The sequence below is a fragment of the Mobula hypostoma genome, chromosome 14 (assembly GCF_963921235.1).
Source record: "Mobula hypostoma chromosome 14, sMobHyp1.1, whole genome shotgun sequence".
Taxonomy (NCBI): Eukaryota; Metazoa; Chordata; class Chondrichthyes; order Myliobatiformes; family Myliobatidae; genus Mobula; species Mobula hypostoma.
In genome coordinates this window covers 7,941,255-7,960,259 of record NC_086110.1, presented here as the reverse complement: position 1 = coordinate 7,960,259, position 19,005 = coordinate 7,941,255, and the positions used below count along the sequence as shown (strand labels likewise).

The window sequence follows — 19,005 nt, the reverse complement described above, 5'->3', positions numbered from 1 at the left end:
AAAGAAAGCAATTAAGATGTTGGAGATGAAAGTTGATCCAGATAACTCTGGGCATCCGATGGAGAATCAAAAAAACGAAGGGCTCCATCTGACATGCGAATCCTTAGTCGTGCAGGGTACAGCAGCGCTGGTCTTAAATCCCTCTTATAGAATTCCGACATCACGGATCTGTAACGGACCCGTTGGTCCCAGATTGGTTTACTGAAATCTTCCACGAATCGGAACTTAAGATCCGAAAAATCAATGAAACCTTTAGATCGAGCGAATCGAAACAGTCTCTCCTTGTCTTGAAAGTAATGAAAACGTAAAATAACATGCCTAGGTCTATCTGACCTAGACGAGTATGATGGGATTCTGTGAACACGATCCAGTAGCGGTGGTTGGTCAGGAAATACAGTAGGGAATGCATCTTTTAAAAGTTGGGAGAAATATTTCATGGGGTTGTTACCTTCAGCGGCTTCCCTCACGCCAATCATTCGTAAATTCTGCCGTCGCATTCTAGATTCCAAGTCAGAGTTTTTAAAAGTCAAAAAGTCAAGTTTCTTCTTCATTACATTAATTGTTTCTTCGATTTTCCCCATCTTAAGCTCACTTTGTTGCGCGAATTTTTGAAGATCAGATATAGCCGACTGATGTTCCGCAATACATGTTTGCATCTTATCAATTAAACCGGCAATTTTCTGGAAATTAGTTGAGATTTCCGTATGAATCAGGTCTTTAACAGGGCCTGCAATTTCCGTACGAATCATCTCCCTAACAGAGGTTGAAATTTCCCTCTGAATTAACTCCCATATCGCTTTCAAAGTCACCGGTGATTCAGTCGGAGGGAGATCCGTAGCTTTCGGTTTAACCGGAAGTTTACCATCCTTGCCGTCTTTCCCGTTCTTAGACATAGCAGATCTAAGTTCCATCCAGTTGTCGGAGAATTCAGTTTAATTCAAAGTATTGTAAGAGTTGATGCCTTAATGGTTAATTAAAGTATAGCTGACCATAGAGAAAAAAAACTCAGAGGTAATGGAGCGAGTCAAGAACGCGACTTCACTCCATGAGCGCTACCGGAAGTCTGCCACCAGCATTTTTAATGTTGAATTTCTTGTGTTTAATCTGTTTCCTGTCAAGTTTGTGGTTCAGTGGGCCTTTCCTGACAGTCTGGACCAGGTTTTCCAGGGAAATGTTAAAACTTGGGATTCCCTATGCAGGTGCTTGATGAGGAGTTGCACCATCAAGTGGAGGATAAAGTAATGTTTAAGTCTTATCCTACCAGGAAGTCCTTCTTCACTGCATGCCTGTTGTACTTGATCACATGGTTCTGCACCTAACAGTATGAATGAGTTGGGTTCACCCCAGCATTCCTAAAATTGTTCTCTTGGTTATCCTTGGTTAGACGTGGGCAGTAGTCATGTGGCAGTTTTAGAACCAGCAGTACTTCGCTCTTGAATCCGGCAGAAGTTAGTGTGCCTACTTTATAAACCTGCTGCTACTCTTTGAACAAGGTTGGGTCTGGACATGTATTTGCTTCATTATTCTAAGGTATTGTTGATAGGTTCACATGTTATCATGCTCAACCGATCCGTGAGATCCAGCTTCAGTCTCCATCAAGGCCACGGCTCACATTTCACTGCCTTTTTTTTTTAGGTTTGTAGGGATTGCTTTGAGGACAAAGGGGAGTTAGGGTCAGGTTAGGGTTTTGGGACCGGAATGTGAGGTCAGGCCAGAGTCTCAAAGTTCAAAGTAAAATTTATTATCAGAGTACATACGTGTCACCACATACAACCTTGAGATTCTTTTTCTGCGGGCATACATAGCAAATCTATAGAACGGTAACTGTAAACAGACTGTGCAGATGCAGATTTAAATAATTAACGAATATGAAGTAACAATATAACATACATTGATATACCAAGGACGCGACCGGGAGGACTAGCGTGCCTTCTGGGTGCCAGATTTTCGTGGCTCTGGAGGCAGGCAGATTCGAGGTCGGAGCCGCCACCTGATGTGTCGTGGGAGTACACTGAAGGTTGAAGGCAGCGAGCTGGCTGTGTGCCCAGAGACCCGAGTTCTTTGGGCACAGAGCTTGGAAAAAGGAACACAGCAGACTTTTAACACCATAAATCGGCGAGTTGTTTTGTTATGTCTCCCCCTTGCTGTGAAACGGGACACCTCTTTTTCCCTTATTAGGGAAGAGAGAGCCTGTTGTATGTTGAATACCAGGTGAATGAATAGTCTTTTGGGAAGTCCAGTTCTATGTCTTTATTGATGCTTTGCAGCACGCTTGAGTGCTTGGTGGAGGGTGAGATGCTTTTTTGCTGATGGGGGAGGTCGACACTTTGCTGCTGCTTATGCATGGGAGGAGGGAGCTTGGGGGGGCTTTGGGGTTCTAGCATTTAACTCTCATTCATTCTTTGGGGCACTCCTGTTTTCATGGATGTTTGCAAAGAAAAAGAATTTCAGGATGTATGTTGTACACATTTCTCTGACATTAAATGTACCTATTGAATATAACAATATTACGGTGTTTGTAAAAAAGTGTAGTTATCCCCTTTTGTCCAAGAGCCTGATGGTTGAGGGGTAGTAACTGTTCTTGAACCTGGTGATGCAAGTCCTGAGGCACCTGTACCTTCTACCTGAATGCAGCTGCAAGAAAAGAGCATAGCTTGGGTGGTGAGGATCTTTGATGATTGATGCTGCTTTTCTATAGCAACCTTTCATGTAGACGTGCTTTACAGATGGGATTTTAAAAGCTTCCTAATCCAACTTCCCACTGACTTTTGCTACCATATATGCCCTTTCCTTGGCTTTTATGCAGTCCTTAACTTCCCTCGTCATCCACGGTTGCCTAGCCCTGCCATTTGAGAACAACTAATTCTGTGGGACATATCTATCCTACACCTTGTGAACTATTCCCAGAAACTTCAGCCACCTCTACTCTGACGTCAACCCTGCCAGTACCCTCCTCCAATCTACCTTGGCAAACTCCTCTCTCATGCCTCTGTAATTCTTTTTATTCCATTGCGAAAGCAATACGTGTCACTTAAGCTTCTCCCTCTCAAATTGCAGTCTGAATTCAATCATATTATGATCACTTTCTCCTAAGTGTTCCTTTACATTAAGTTGACTGATAAAATCTGGGTAATTAAACAACACCTAATCTAAGATGACCTTTCCCCGAGTAGTCTCAAGCACAACCTGCTCTAAAGAGCCATCTCGTAGGCATACAACAAATTCCCTCTCTTGCAATCTGACACCAACCTAATTTTCCCAATCCCCTTCGCCAAAGAGTGGTGAATCTGTGGATTGCTCTGCCACAGACTGTGGTGAAGGCCAAATTCATGGTTATATTTAAAGCAGAAGTTGATAGATTCATGATTGATCAGGGCATCAAGGGATTTGGTGAGAGGGCAGCTGTGTGGGGTTGAATGGGATCTGGAATCAGCCATGATGAAATGGCGGAGCGGACTCATTGGGCTGAATGGCCTAATTCTGCTCCTATGTTTTATGGCCTTAAGGTTTAAGTTTGCCAAGGTTTTCGATGACATGCTGAACCTCCTCAGACTCCTGAGGAAGCCAAGGCCTCCACTCCACATTCAAAGGCCCACAACATGAATGTGTGAGGAAGTACATCCACAGATTCACCACTCTTTGACTAAAAAAATTCCTCCTTTCCTCTGTTCTAAAAGGATGCTCTTCAATTTTGAGGCTGTACCCTCTAGTTCTTGATACCCTCACCATAGGAAACATCCTCTTCACATCCACCCTATCCAGTTCTTTCAACATTCATTGGGTTTTAATGAGATCCCCTGCATTCTCCTAAATTCCAGTGAGTACAGGCTCAAAGCTGCCAAATGCCCCTTATATGTTAACTCCTTCATTCCCAGAATCATCCTTGTAAACCTCCTCTGGATTCTTTCCAATGACAGCACATCCTTTCTGAGATAAGAGGCCCAAAACTGTTGACAATACTCCAAGAGCAGCATGACTAGTGTCTTCTAAAGATTCAGCATTATCTCCTTGTTTTTATATTCTATTCCCCTTGAAATAAATGCCAACATTGCATTTGCCTTCTTTACCACAGCCTCAATGTATGAATTAACCCTCTGAGAGTCTTGTATCAGGATTCCTAAGTCCCTTTGCACCTCTGACATTTGAATTTTCTCTCCACTTAGATAATATCATTCCTTTTACTAAAATGCATTATCATATATTTCCGAGCACTGAATTCCATCTGCCACCTTTTTACCCATTCTTCCAATTTGACCAAGTCCGGCTGCAATCGCATTCCTTCCTCAACACTCCCTACCCCCCATCTATCTTTGTATCATCTGTAAACTTTGCTATAAAGCCATCAATTCCACTATCTATATCATGTGAAAAATAGCGATCCCAATACCGACCCCTGAGGAACACCACTAGTCACCAGCAGTCAACCAGAAAAGGCCCTTTTTATTCCCACTCACTGCCTCCTGCCTGTCAGCCATTCCTCTATCCATGCCAGTATCTTTCCTGTAATGCCACAGGATTTTATCTTGTTAAGCAGCCTCATGTGAGGCACCTTATCAAACACCTGAAAATCCAAGTAAATGACATCCACAGCCTCTCCTTTGTCCACCATGCTTGTTACTTCCTCGAAGAACTCTAACAGATTTGTCAAGTGTGATTTCCTTTCACGGAAACCATGCTGACTTTGATTTATTCTATCATTAGTTTCTAAGTACTGTACCCCTTGGAGCTGTCTTGACTAGAAGAGTAGCATAAATGCATGCCCCAGATACAGAATATGGTCTCGGTGGTATGAAGCCCATGACAGCAAGCATAAGCTAAACACTGAGGAACAATATCACTGCCATTGTGTATGAGTGCCGAGTGCTGTTTGGGTTGCACACATCAACAATGTCCTCTCTCAAATATAGCTCTGGCACGCATTTTTTTGCTATTAATGTTCTCTTCCCGGACTAGGCACTGCACTGTAATAATCGTGCTGTGCACAGGGTCTATTTTTCATTGCTGCATGCCAGATATTGTGGGACATGATGGATGCTCTAAACACGGAATGTGCTCAATCTCTAATGCCTTGTTTTGTTATAGGGTGAACGTTAGCTTCATGTTGTGCACAGCAGTCACATGGTGGGGTTGTAACTGCTCTGGGTAAGATTAAACTGTACAGGACTGGCCCTCGTATAGAAACAAAGATGGAGGGGTTGGCAAGTTTGGAAGATACACTGTCACCTGCATCAGAAAGAGATGGAAGAAGCTTTAGAGCTTTGAGCAAATTGGAATTCAGTATTTTCTGTTTTAATTACAGCCTTTGTTTGCTGAAGTATTCAAGCAATCTGACAAACTCTTCCACATCACTAAATGACAACTGGAAGGTCGGAAGACTGCAGTTTGACGACCACTCACAAGGCTGTAAAAGGCTCTTCTGGCATGCAATCAAGGTTAGCTTTGTCGAATTTTATTTTACATCCACGGTCCTTGTTCTTTTTTCCATTCACTTCTCCAGAGCTAAAAATAGACCGGAGGGTTTATCTCGTCTACCTTGAATGTGGGGACTTGCAACAATTTGAAGAAACCCTCCCTGCAAAGAGAAGGAATAATACCTTGTTAATGAATCATGTATAATTGAATTATTTAATTGTAAAGTTGCAAAGGAAAAAAGATTGAAACTAAAATTACTTGAGAATTAAAGCAAAATGATTGCCCTTCCTGGTATAATGAAGGAAATGGCTTCTGAAGTTCTGATTAATGTTTAACAAAATTCCATTCATTCACAACAAACATAACTGCCAGTCTGAAAATTCAGACTTGTATATCGATCACCAACCACATTATCAAAGTGGGTACAAGTGACTCGTTGATAAGAAATCATTGCATGTGTGAAAGGGCTTGATGAGTGGAAAGCTGCTGAAGGTAGTTTTCCACATGTATGGTGTGCTATGTGCCATTTGTTTGGAATTGGAAATCATGGGCCTTTTTGAGTGATGCCACATGTATCTGAAAGGTCATTTGTGTGACTTTGTGTGCATGCTGCAAACTATTAAGTGCCAACTTCCAACAGGCGAATAGATGGGACCGCTATGTCGCAGGTTTGCCTGGGAGTGAAATTGGTGCGTGGAAAAGGGATCATTTGGAGGATGGCACCTCTGACAGGGTCCTTGAAGAAGAAGAAAGGAAAAGTGACCAGGGCATTGCAGACATGGCTGTAGAACTTCTGAGAACATTGTGTGTGTGTGTGTGTGTGAGAGAGATCAAACACCTTGGAAACCATTGAGTGGCACATAAAAAAATTGCAAGTATTTGAGTTTCCTATCCAGTAACTTATGACTATGACTAAACTTTCAGTAGCCTCTTCCCATCTCCTCTTTCTTTCTTCATGGCTACTTCTGGAGTACTTCAGAGTGCTTGTACAATGAAGTCTTGTTGAAAGAACTGCAGTCTCGTTTGAAGTTACAAGCCTTTGGTGGATGATGGTGGCGTGGTAGAATGGTAAAGCAGCAACCAATCACAGCCTTCCATCACATATCACATTAACCACCCTCCCCCCCAACCCCTGTGATGACCTAGCTCCTCAACCCTTGTAGTTTTGATAAACCCTCCTTAGGGTGCTTGAACTCTCCTTCATCAACACATTGACCTCTGTCATCTCTGGCACCTTCCATGTCTTGAACTCAGACCAATGACTAACTTGCCCTTGGCACACTCCATCATGACTGAAAGTCTTTGCAGTGTGCAAATATGTAACATGTAATGCCGTTTCTTCTGGACCTCTACTGCTCCTCATTCCTCGGCTTTGCAGTGTAGAGCCAATGTGTTAGTCAAGAAGCCAAAGAATCTTTGCATCTTGGTATTTTCTCTGAATGTTACTTGTGCTGTCAAGGAACATGAAGTTGTGCATTCAGTTTATTTTCCTCCTCAAGGTCAGTGACTGATGGAACGTGAAATAAATTAATTCCGTGTAATGGGGTTTGAGAGGCTGTGGTCACCCCAATAAGCAATGCCAACTCCAATGTCATCCTGCTTTATCCAATCTATGGTGTGAGGAAATGAAGTCAAAATCAAAGTAAATTTATTATCAAAGTGTCACCATGTACTACCTTAAGATTCATTTTCTTGCAGGCATTTTCAGGAAAATAAAGAAATACAATAGAATTTATGAAAAACTAAATAAATAAAGACTGACAGAAAACCAATGTGCAAAAGAACACAAACTGCAAATAAAAAATAAATAATACTGAGAACATGAGTTGTGGAGCCCTTGAAAGTGAGCCTGTAGGTTATTGAATCAATTCAGAGTTCAGATGAGTGCAGTTATCCAGCAGTCTGATGGTTGTAGGGTAATAACTGTTTCCGGACCTGGCGATGTGGGACCTAAGGCTCCTGTACTTCCTGTCCATTGGTAGAAGTAAGGAGAGAGCATGGTCTGGATGGGGAGGATCCTCGATGATGGATGCAGCTTTCTTGTGGCAGCTCTCCTTGTAAATGTGATTAATGGTGGAGAGGGCTTTTCCTGTGATGGACTGGGCTGTATCCACCACTTTCTGTAGGTTTTTCCATTCTAGGGCTTTGTTGTTGCTAAACCAGAAGAGGAGGCAACCAGTTCGCATACTCTCCACTGTGCATTTACAGAGTCAATGTTTTAGGTGATGTGCCAAAACTTCTAAGAAAGTAGAGACACCGTCATGCCTTCTTTGTGATGGCACTTACTTGCTGGTCCCAAGACAGTCCTCTCATATGATAATTCAAAGGAATTTAAATTCACTGACCCTCTCCACTTCCGCTTCTCTAATGAGGACTGGCTCATGGACATCCAGATTCTCCCTCCTGCAGTCAATAATCAGCTCCTTAGTTTTGCTGAAGGGAATTATCCCTCTGTCTGACAGCTTGTGTGAGATGGATATTCTTCATATGCTAGTATTTACATTGCTCTTTGTCTGTGTCAACTTTGTTAGGGAGGAAAAGAAAATCATTGCCAGACATAATCATACTGCTAATGCACAAGTTCTGACCCGATAATGTATGATGATGCATACAGACGACAACAACACCTTCTCTTGAGAGCAAAAACACAGAGCGAGCTGTATTAAACTGAGGAGAGAAGGGTTTTGCCAACTGGTATTATTAGCTGCCAATAATAAAATCAGCAGAGGTTTTGTAATATAATCAAGATAGCACGTGGTTTATTGTAAAGCAATTGTAATTCCCAGCTGTGTCTGCAAGGACATCCTGGGGGTTTTATCCTTGTATGAATTACACTAGCAGCTGCAGTGTGGTGTTTTATTGCTGCCCTCTTGACATCAGCTGTGACCTTGAACTTGCCACGGTGGATGTGTATCTGTAGGTGTGCAGTTGTTTCATAAAAGCTCATAATTTTATTACAAGATTAATTCAGGTTCACATTTATTTATCACATGCATATCGAAACATACAGTGAGATGTATCATTTTTGAAAATAACAGAAGAAAACAAAACAGAACACAAGTCCCTTTCCTCCTTCCCATTCACACAGACTGTCCTCCAGCTCCAGGTCAAGCCTTCAGTCTCCAGGCTTTGACATCCAATTCCCAAGCAACCTTGGGCTCAAATCTTTGGTATCAACCCTCTGACTAACTGATAATGGAACACAAAGCTCCAGACACGAGGTGCACTGACTGACGGGCCTGCGTGCTTCCTCATATCTCCAGCTCACCTGGACCCAGCAGCCATGGATGTCCTTTGTTACGTGTCCATGTTGCTGGCATATGAGCAAGGAGCAGTCCGTGTTGCTGGCTGTCGGGTGCAGAGTGGGGCCCTGACCTTTAACTCCCCCACATCCCGATACATAAACTTGACTTGACCCCTAACTTCCCTCTCTGTCTCTCTCCAAAACTATCCCAATGAACTTTAAAAAGTCTGATGCGTGATCCTGACAGACTTCAGCTTGACACCAACTTAAACACTATCTGAACCATCTCAATTCAGCATATACCATTCACAGTGATCATCACATCCTGCATAATCTGAATACTTTCTGTCAAAAAGGAAAAGACTGCAGATGCTGGAAATCTGAAATAAAAACAGAAAATGCTGGAAGCACCTAGCAGGTCAGGCAGAATATGCACAGAGAAAAACAGAAATTAACATTGACTTTCCAATAGTTCAATTTAATATCAGATAATGTATACAATATACAACCTGAAATTCTTGTTCATCACAGACATCCATAAAAACAGAAGAGTATCCCAAAGAATAAGTGGCAATAAAAACATTACAATCCCAGCGCACCCCCCATTCCGCCCTTACTCACAAGCATCAGCAAAGCATCAGCCCTCCCCCTCCACACTTACTTCAGCAAAGCATCAGCACCCTCCACCCACCAAGCAATCAATAACAAGGCCCCAAGAAAGACCATGATCTGCAGTAGGGCAAGAACGAACCGTTCACCTGACAGTTCAACACACCACAGGCTCTTTCTCTCCCTATTAAAGGGATAGAGAGATGTCACACAGCAAGGGGGAGACTACAAGACAAAAAAACACTATTTTACAGCGTGAAAGTCTCTTATATCACATTCCCTCCCCGCCCCCCCCCGGAGTTCTGCAACTCAAGACTCGGCAGCAAACTCTCCCCCACCAACGAGAGAAAGATAGAGTGGTTTGCCGAGTACAGAGACCCCCAACACCTGATCTGCTGTTCCCGATATTTTGTTTACTCCTGCGACATTTTAAATGGTGGCACCGGCTTAGGTTGTTCTTAAGAGTAGGTTTAAAGGTTGGCACAACATTGTGGGCCAACGAGCCTGTACTGTGCTGTAGTGTTCTATATAATATAAATGCATATAGTTGATAAAAATTAAATTGGCAGGAATTTGTTATGTTTCATTTACAGACTGTTCTATAGGCTTTCTGCTTTACATTCTCCTTCTTTGGTCCAGCAATGTTTTATCTTGTAGTGCCTCTCTGAAGGGCTTTGGGTCATGTCACTTTATTAAGAATGCTTCCAATGAACCAGGTTGAATCCAGACCATGAAGACTGTCCAGAGAATGCAGATTCTCCCCACGAGTGCCTGATTTTCCATTGGGTGCCCTGGGGGTTTCTTCCCTGGTCCAAAGATATGGGTGTTTAAAGGGTGAAAGATCACTGGTGTTGTGTAGGTGATTGATGTGAATGTGGGGAAAATAGATACAGAGAAAATTACTAAGGGCATGGGAGTGGCCTGCACTCAGTGGACTGAATGGCTTCCTTCTATGTTGTAAGGACAATTATTGCTAAGTTTTGCTTTCTCATCTCTTTGACAGTTCCTAACTGCTAACAAAGGTTTTCAGCATTGCTGTGGACTAATGGTATTGGTGAAGGCGAGGAAAGGGATGTAATCTGAAATTGTAGGAGACCATTTAACTTCCCTCAGCTACCGTTCATGCCATAAGCTGTATTTATTTATTTAGAGATACAGTGGGGAACAGGCCCTTGTGGTCTAATGAGCCTCAGCACCCAGCGGCCCACCTACTCAACCCTAGCCTAATCATAGGACAATTTACAATGACCATTTCACCTACTAACCAGTGCATCTTTGTACTGTGGAAGGAAACTGGAGCACCAGAGGAAATTTACAGGGGGGAACGTACAAACTGCTTACAGACGGCACCAGAATTGAACTCCGAGCTCAGGAACACCCCAAGCTGTAGTAGTGTTACGCTAACAGCTATGCTTCCATGCTGTTGTCCTTCGTTATCCTTTTAGCTTAACTCTCCATAATCTTTGTTTAATGCTTTCTTCTTCACCCACTTCTCAGTTGTGGTACTCTGAGTCGATAAGGACTGAGTCAATATAGTGCATAATACAACCACTTCCCTTCCCTTACAAACAGTAATATAATGACTCCTGTGCTGTTGTGTTACCCTCACATCATTCATCTGAAGACTTCTGCATACTAGCAATTGGCTTGAACATTTCTGGAAATAACTGTGTATCAAGTCCATAATTGTATTCAGAAAACAGAGTGCTGAGTCTTGAATGAATTTAATGTTGTGAAAGGATTTTGTGATTTGGATGATGATTAAGCTGAGATTCTATCATTGAAGTTCATGGACTCACTTGATTACCTTCTAAGCTAGGGGCGTATTTATCATTTGTCATGGACTGTTTTGAGTGAGTGCTTGTGGCTGGACCTTTTCACCCATTGGGTTTAATGATGTCCGGTAAATGGGAGGCACTGTGGTGCAGCTAGCAGAGCCACTGTGTCACTGCACCAAAGACCCGGGTTAAACCTGACCTCTAGTGTTCTGCTGCTTGGAGAGTGCACATCTTCCCTGTGACTGTGTGACTTTTCCTCCCAGATTCCAAGGATGTGCAGGATTAATTGGCCACTGTAAAATGCTCATAGTGTGTCCTGCACCTGAAGAATTCCTTGTGCTCTGTTTAAGTCTTGCCACTTTGTACAGTCTAGTAAAGTTTTTGATTAAATATTGGAAAGACTGAAAGGACTTTAAAGGTAGGTAGGTTGGCCTGTATCTTAGGGATTTGAAGTAAGTAGTTGCACACAAGTTTTGGAAAACCTACAGAGTTCCAGGAGGGAATCAGTGGATTTGACAACGAGCTACTGCGATTCCTTTGTTCAAGAAGGGATAGAACCAAGAAACAGACTTTGAGCCTTGTTAGCTTAATGTCTGTTGCTGGCAAGATGCTTAAGTTTACAATCAAATAAGATATAGTCATTTTGCGAAGTTTAATGCTATCAAACCAAGTCCATATGATTTTATGCAAGGAAGATCATTTTGATAAATTTGCTAGATTTCTTCAAAGATATAACAAGCAGAGTCAATAAAGCATAACCTGCAGACATGGCATATTTAAATTTCTAAAAGGCATTTGAGAAGACTACATATAAGGCTGGTGCAGGATACAAGCTCATGGTATTGGGGAAAGTGTTGCCACATGGAATGAAGGCTGATTACAACACAGAAGTCAGGGAATCAGAATAATTGGGTCTTTATCAGATCTAATGAGTAGACTGCCTCAAAGATCAGTTCTTAGTCATTAAATATTAATTATCTGTATTAATACCTTTGTACAGGGAGGAAAGTGTAAGGTGTGTAAGTTTGCTAAGGACGTAAAGATAGGCCTGTACTGTGCAGTAATATTCCATAGGAGGAAAGGGTTAGATTGTTTTTGAATAGGTTAGAAGCTCGGCACAACATTGTAGGCCAAAGGGCGTGTCCTGTTCTGTAATATTCTACAATATGTTCCATATGTCATATTGCAATGGGGAATATTTGGACTGTAATAGGATATAGAACAAGAGGCTGGGCAAATTTTAGCAAATGGAGTTTAATGTGGAAAAGTGTGAGGTCATTCACTTGGTAGAACCCACATTCACCACCTCTGCTAGTAGCTCATTCCACACTTGCACCGCCTATTAAATTAAGAAGTTCTCCCTCATGTTCCCCCTAAATATTTCACATTTCACCCTTAACCTATGACCTCTCATTCTTGTCTCACCCAACCTCAGTGGAAATAGCCTAAATTGCATTTGTAAATATCTATACTCCTCATAATTTTGTATACCTCTAACATATCTCCCTTCATTATCCTGTGCTCCAGGGAATAACCTTTTCAACCTTTCCCTGTAACTCAAGTCCTCAAGTAGGATAGATGTTTCTACTGTGAGTGTCTTGAACAAAGGGGCATAGATGCTCCCTCAGTACTACCCCTCCCACAGTGTGACACTCCCTCAGTATCACTTCTCCCACAGTGTGACACTCCCTCAGTATCTCTTCTCCCACAGTGTGATGCTCCCTCAGTACTACCCCTCCCAGTGTGATGCTCCCTCAGTTCTACCCCTCTCAGTGTGATGCTCCCTCAGTACTACCCCCCAAGTGTGACGCTCCCACAGTAATACCCCTCCCAGAGTGATGCTCCCTCAGTACTACCCGTCCCATATCTTAGCACTCCCTCAGTGCTAACCCTCCAAGTATGATGCTCCCTCAGTACTACCCCTCCCAGTGTGATACTCCCTCAGTACTACCCCCCACTGTGATGCTCCCTCAGTACTACCGCTCCTAGTGTGATGCTCCCTCAGTACTACCCTTCCGACAGTTTAAGTCTGCATCAGTACTACCCCTCCCAGTGTGATGCTTCCTCAGTACTACTTGAAACCCCTTTTTACGGGGCATCTCTGGAGATGCATCTTGTTAGCCCCTCGCTAACAGCCACCGGACTCCATGGTGAGAAAACTACCTTTGTCACACTCCGTAAGTCTAGGGTTGGTATGACTCCGGTCTCACTAAGATGGGAAGTTGGGATGTCTCGACCACCCAAACCCCAATCTGTGCAAATACTGCCCCCAGACAATTACCTGTCAGTAAGAAATAACAGACTGTACACTACATACAATTATAAACAAGTATATTTACAAATGTCAGCTTTATTAAACAGTTAGTAGGGAAAGAAAAACAAATAAAAAGGGTCCTTTACAGTTAATCCAGTCCAAATGAGCACATAAGCTGGAGCTCATTTTTAAGTTGTCTTTAACTCATGCGCTGGACTCACAGTCTGCGTGAAAGCACACACCACTTCCGACTGTCACTCAAAATTCATCTTGGACAAAGAACCTCCCCCACAGGAGTATTGGTCCTTCTCCCTTGAAGGTATTTATCAGCACAAAGCACCGTGTGCAACAGGAACGGCATCCTTAGCCATCTCCCCTCCTGTCCTCTCCCAGCTCACACCAAAAAGATCTTGACCCATACCAGCACCCATCACAAGAACATCTCTGCCCAGCGTTCTCTAGAAACTTCTCTCAATTCCACCATCCTGAGTGGCTGATACAACATTGCCCCTTGTAAGACCATAAGACATAAGAGTGGAATAAGGCCATTCAGCCCATTGAGTATGTTCTATCATTCCAACATGGTTGATCTCAGATCCCTCTTAGCCCCAGACACCTGCCTTCTTGCCATATCCTTTGATGCCTTGACCACTCAGGAAACTATCAATTTCCTCTTTAAATATACCAACAGACTTGGCCTCCACCACAGTCTGTGGCAGAGCATTCCACAGATTGACTACTCTCTGGCTAAATTCCTCCTCATTTCTGTTCTAAAAGGTCACCCCTCAATTTTGAGGCTGTGCCCTCTCGTCTGGATACCCCCATCCTAGGAATCATCCTCTTCCCACCCTCCCTATTTTAGTCTTTTAAATGTTTGGAAGGTTTCAATGAGACCCCCCCCCCCCACATTCTTATAAATTCCAGTGAGTAAGGCCCAAAACTGCCAAGCTGTCTTCATATGCTAACCCCTTCATTCCCAGAATCATCCTCATGAACTTCCTCTGGACTCTCTCCAATGACATTACAATCTTTCTGAGATATGGGGCCCAAAAGCTGTTGACAATACTCCAAGTGAGGCCTGAAGAGTGTCTTATAAAGCCTCAGTATTATTTCCTTGCTTTTATATTCTATTCCCCTTGAAATAAATGCCAACATTGCATTTACCTTCCAAAATGCAATATTATACATTTCCCAACACTATATTCCATCTACCACTTTTTCCCCATTCTTCCAATTTGTATAAGTCTTGCTGCAATTGCATTGTTTCCTCAGCACTACCTACTCTTCCACCTATCTTCGTATTATCCGCAGACTTTGCCACAAAATCATCAATTGCGTTATCCAATTCATTTTCAAACAATATGAAAAGTAGCAGTCTCAATACTGACCCCTGAGGACACCACTAGTCATTGACAGCCAACCAGAAAAGGCCCCCTTTATTCCCACTCTCTGCCTCCTGCCTGTCGGACAGTATCTTTCCTGTAACACCATAGGATTTTATCTTGTCAGCCTCATGTGTGGCACCTTATGAAATGTCTTCTGAAAATACAAGTAAATGACATCTACCCTGCTTGTTACTTCCTCAAAGAACTCTAACAGATTTGTCAGGTGTGATTTCCCTTCACAGAAATCTTGCTGACTTTGACTTAATCTATCATTAGTCTCCCAAGTACCCCAAAACCTCATCCTTAATAATGGGTTAGAACACTTTCCCAACCATTGAGGTTAGGCTAACTGGTCTATAGTTTCCTTTCTTTTGCCTTCCTTCTGAAAGAGTGGACTGCCATTTGCAATTTTCCAGTCCTCTGGGACCATGCCAGGATCAAGTGATTCTTGAAAGATCATAACCAATGCATCCGTTATTATCATTAGCTCAAACCTAAGTTTGCTAAAAGCAGAAACAGACTGTTCTTACAGAACTGCTAAAATGAAATACCTACAGCATAGAAGTAAAAATCTTAACCAGGATGTTACACTCTTCCTCCCACCAAAAGTAGTCATGTCCTCATAACTTTGCAACTTATCAAGGCATCATACTTAACAGTTTTGCAAAGGAATTCTGTGATGTCAGGACCTCCAAATCACTTGTAAATGGTAGTGACATATCTCACTAGGGAGATAGCTACATCACTGTTTCCCTGATGCATGATAAGCCAGCTTATCTGGGGGTTTCCTGACTCTTTGAGACCTCCTTATCCCATCACCGGCTCCTCCAGTTTCAACCACCACTTGTGATCCTTCCTGTCTACCAGAGGGTGTCTCCCCCTGTCTATCACTCGTGTCTTCCAGCTGCTCAGGTCCCCCGCTCCATTACTGAAATTAACTTCCTTCAGTTTAAGCAGGTGTGGCCAAACATCCTCACCCTCCGCTGATGTTAACTGGTGAGACCTCGCTCAGAAAGGGGTGTCCTCAGTTGCTTTAATAGTGTGGCAAGTACTTCCAGAGTGTCGAACATCGGACTTGTAGTAGAAAATCCAGCTGTCCCTTGTTTCGATTTGGTTAATCATAGGCACCTGATTTCCATCTTGGGGCTTGGAATATAAGCAGCCTTGGGGTTGAGTGTGGGCTGCTGGTTTGTCTTGTCAAGATCCCCTGGGAGCAACCTGCTGGTGGAAGGCTAGTGTGGCCACTTGACATTTTTAGGCTGTGTTGGAGAGCCATCGCTTCATGGAGCCTTGCTGCCGGTAGTCAAAGCTGTCTTTGCGGTATGGATCTGGCTGTTTCCTGGGCCTGCTGAGTGGCCATCAGCCACCCCAAGCTAGGTAGCGATTTGGCTGTTCCCGTAGCCAGCAAAGGTTGTTGGCTGTAACTGTGACTCGGAACAACCCCGAAGCAGAGATGGAACTGTCTGTTGTTCTTTGGTGTTTGTCTCTTCTTGTCCTCACCTCTGTGGGGTAAGTCAGGCTGTTCTGCTGTTGCCCTGTGGGGAGATCTGTCTTGTCTTGTCCTTGCCTCCACGGGGTAAGTCGGGCCATTCTGCCGTTGCTCTGCGGGGGGGGGGGGTCCTGTCTTGTCTTGTCCTTGCCTCCATGGGGTAAGTCAGGCTGTTTTGCTGTTGCCCTGCGGGGGATCTGTCTTGTCTTGTCCTCACCTCTGTGGGGTAAGTCAGGTCGTTCTGCCGTTGCCCTGCGGGGGGGGGGGGGATCCTGTCTTGTCTTGTCCTCGCCTCTGTGGGGTAAGTCAGGCTGTTCTGCCATTGAACTACAGGGAGACCTATCTTGTCTTTGCTTCTGTTGGGTAGTCTGGCTGTTCTGCAGTTACCCAACAGGTGGACCTGTCCCACCTTGGTGTGGAGATAAAGTTGAGTCCCAGCTTGTCTATGGGTGAGACCCGGCCCTTTGTCTATGTACTGTCCTGTCTCATGTTGGTGTTGTGCTAAAGATGAGTCCTGGCTTTTTGAAGGATAACTCCCTGCTCTATGTTGATGTACAGTTCCCAGTCTGTCTCCAAGCTCCAGCCTCCAAGTTATCAGCTTCCGCATTCTAAGAGCTAAGACCCCGGCCTGCAGCCTCAAGAGCCAAGACCCCGGCCTGTCTCCAAGTTCAAGAGCCAAGAACGAACCAGCCAAACATGGACACAGCGACACAGACACTGGAGATGAACTCTCGCCATCCAGGATTCCCTAGTGTCGAAATCTCCCCGCCACCTGCCCGAGTCGTCCTTAGTCTTGGAGAGCCTCTTCGGTTGCCCGGAGGCTCCCATAGAAGGAGGGTACTATCATGGTCCGGTCCATGAACTCCACATTCCGGTTCAGGGTCCGGACCGTGGACTCAGGACTCTGGGTCTTCCAGCTGTCCCTTGTTTTGATTGAGTTAATCATAGGTACCTGATTCGCATCTTGGGGCTTGGAATATAGGTAGCCTTGGGGTTGAGTGTGGGCTGCTGGTTTGTCTTGTCAAGATCCCCTGGGGGCAACCTGCTGGTGGAAGGCTGGTGTGGCCACTTGCCATCTTTAGGCCGCGTGGGAGAACCATCGCTTCATGGAGCCTTGCTATCGGTAGTCAGAGCTGTCTTTGCGGTACGGATTTGGCTGGTTCCCAGGCCTGCTAAGTGGCCGTCAGCCACTCCAAGCTAGCTAGGGATCCGGCTGATTCCGTAGCCAGCAGAGGTTGCTGGCTGTATCTGTGACTTGGAGCAACACTGAAGCAGAGATGGAACTGTCTGTTGTTCTTTGGTGTTTGTCTCTTTTTGGCTTCGCCTCCGCGGGGTAAGTCAGGCTGTTCTGCCGTTGCCCTGTTGGGGGATCTGCCTGTGTCTTGCGTTTGGGTCCGCTACCAGCACCACCTTTGTGACACTCCTACACTCTATACAATCAATCTTCAGTCTCCTACACTCTAAGATCACCCTTCAGTCTCCTACACTCTATAAGATCATCCTTCCATCCCCTACACTCTCTAAGACCATCCTTGAGTCTCCTGCATGCTATATGATCACCCTTCAGTCTCCAACAATCTATAAAATCATCCTTCAGCTCCTACACTCTATAAGATCACCCTTCAGTCTCCTACGCTCTATGAGAACTCCCTTCAGTCTCCTACAATCTATCCGATCACCCTTCTGTCTCCTACACTCTATAAGATCACCCTTCCATCTCCTACACTCTCTACAATGACCATTCAGTCTCCTGCACTCTGTAAGATCGTCCTTCAGTCTCCTACATTCTATACGATCATCCTTCAGCTCCTACATTCTATAAGATCCCCTTCAGTCTCTTACAATTCATGTTCATCCTTCAGTCTCCTGCACTCGATACGATCACTCTTCAGTCTCATACACTCTATAAGATCACCTTTCAGTCTCCTACACTTTATAAAATCACTCTTCAGTCTCCTACACTCCATGTGATCATCCTTCAGCTCCTACACTCTTTAAGATAATCCTTCAGTCTACTGCACTCTATATGATCACCTTCCATCTCCAACACTCTATAAGATCACCCTTCAGTCTCCAACATTCTATAAGATCACCCTTCAGTCTCCTACACTCTATACAATCATCCTCAGCTCCTACATTCTATTTGATCATCCTTCAGCTCCTACACTCTATAAGATCATTGTTCAGTCTCTTGCATTCTATACTATCACCCTTCTGTCTCCTACACAGTATGAGATCACCCTTCAATCTCCTATACTCTATAAGATCACGCTTCTGTATCCTACACTCTATACGATCCCGTCAGTCTCCTGCACTCTATACGATCCCCCTTCAATATTCTGCACTCGATACGAGCCCCCTTCAGTGTCCTGCACTCTATACAATCCCCCTTCAGTCTCTTACACTCTATACAATCCCCCGTCAGCTCCTACACTCTATAAGATCACCCTTAAGTCTCCGACACTCTATATGTTAATCCTTCAATCTCCTACACTCTGTATGATCACCCTTCAATCTCCTAAACTCTAACCGATCGCTCTTCAGTCTTATACACTCTATAAGGTCAGCCTTCCATCTCCTAAACTCTCTGCGATGACTCTTCAGTCTCCTACACTCTATACGATCACGTTTCAGTCTCCTACACTCTATGAGATCATCCTTCAGTCTCCTACACTCTATCAGAACAGTCTTCAGTCTCCTACACTCTCCAGGATCACACTTCAATCTCCTACACTCTGTAAGATCGCCCTTCAGTCTCCGACACTCTGTAAGTTAATCCGTCAATCTTCAACACTCTGTGCGATCACCCTTCAATCTCCTACACTCTAAGCGAT

General features: G+C 44.0%; 1 protein-coding gene across 2 annotated transcripts in view; it reads left to right on the top strand.

The window, feature by feature from the left end:
* Nucleotides 1–19,005, top strand: part of LOC134356075 (RNA-binding Raly-like protein) — a 1,565,186-nt gene that overhangs the window by 470,649 nt on the left and 1,075,532 nt on the right. For both annotated transcript variants that reach the window (XM_063066635.1, XM_063066636.1), the window contains exon 2: nt 5,300–5,432. The gene's annotated coding sequence lies outside the window, so the exon portion shown is untranslated. The remainder of the gene's footprint in view (nt 1–5,299; nt 5,433–19,005) is intronic.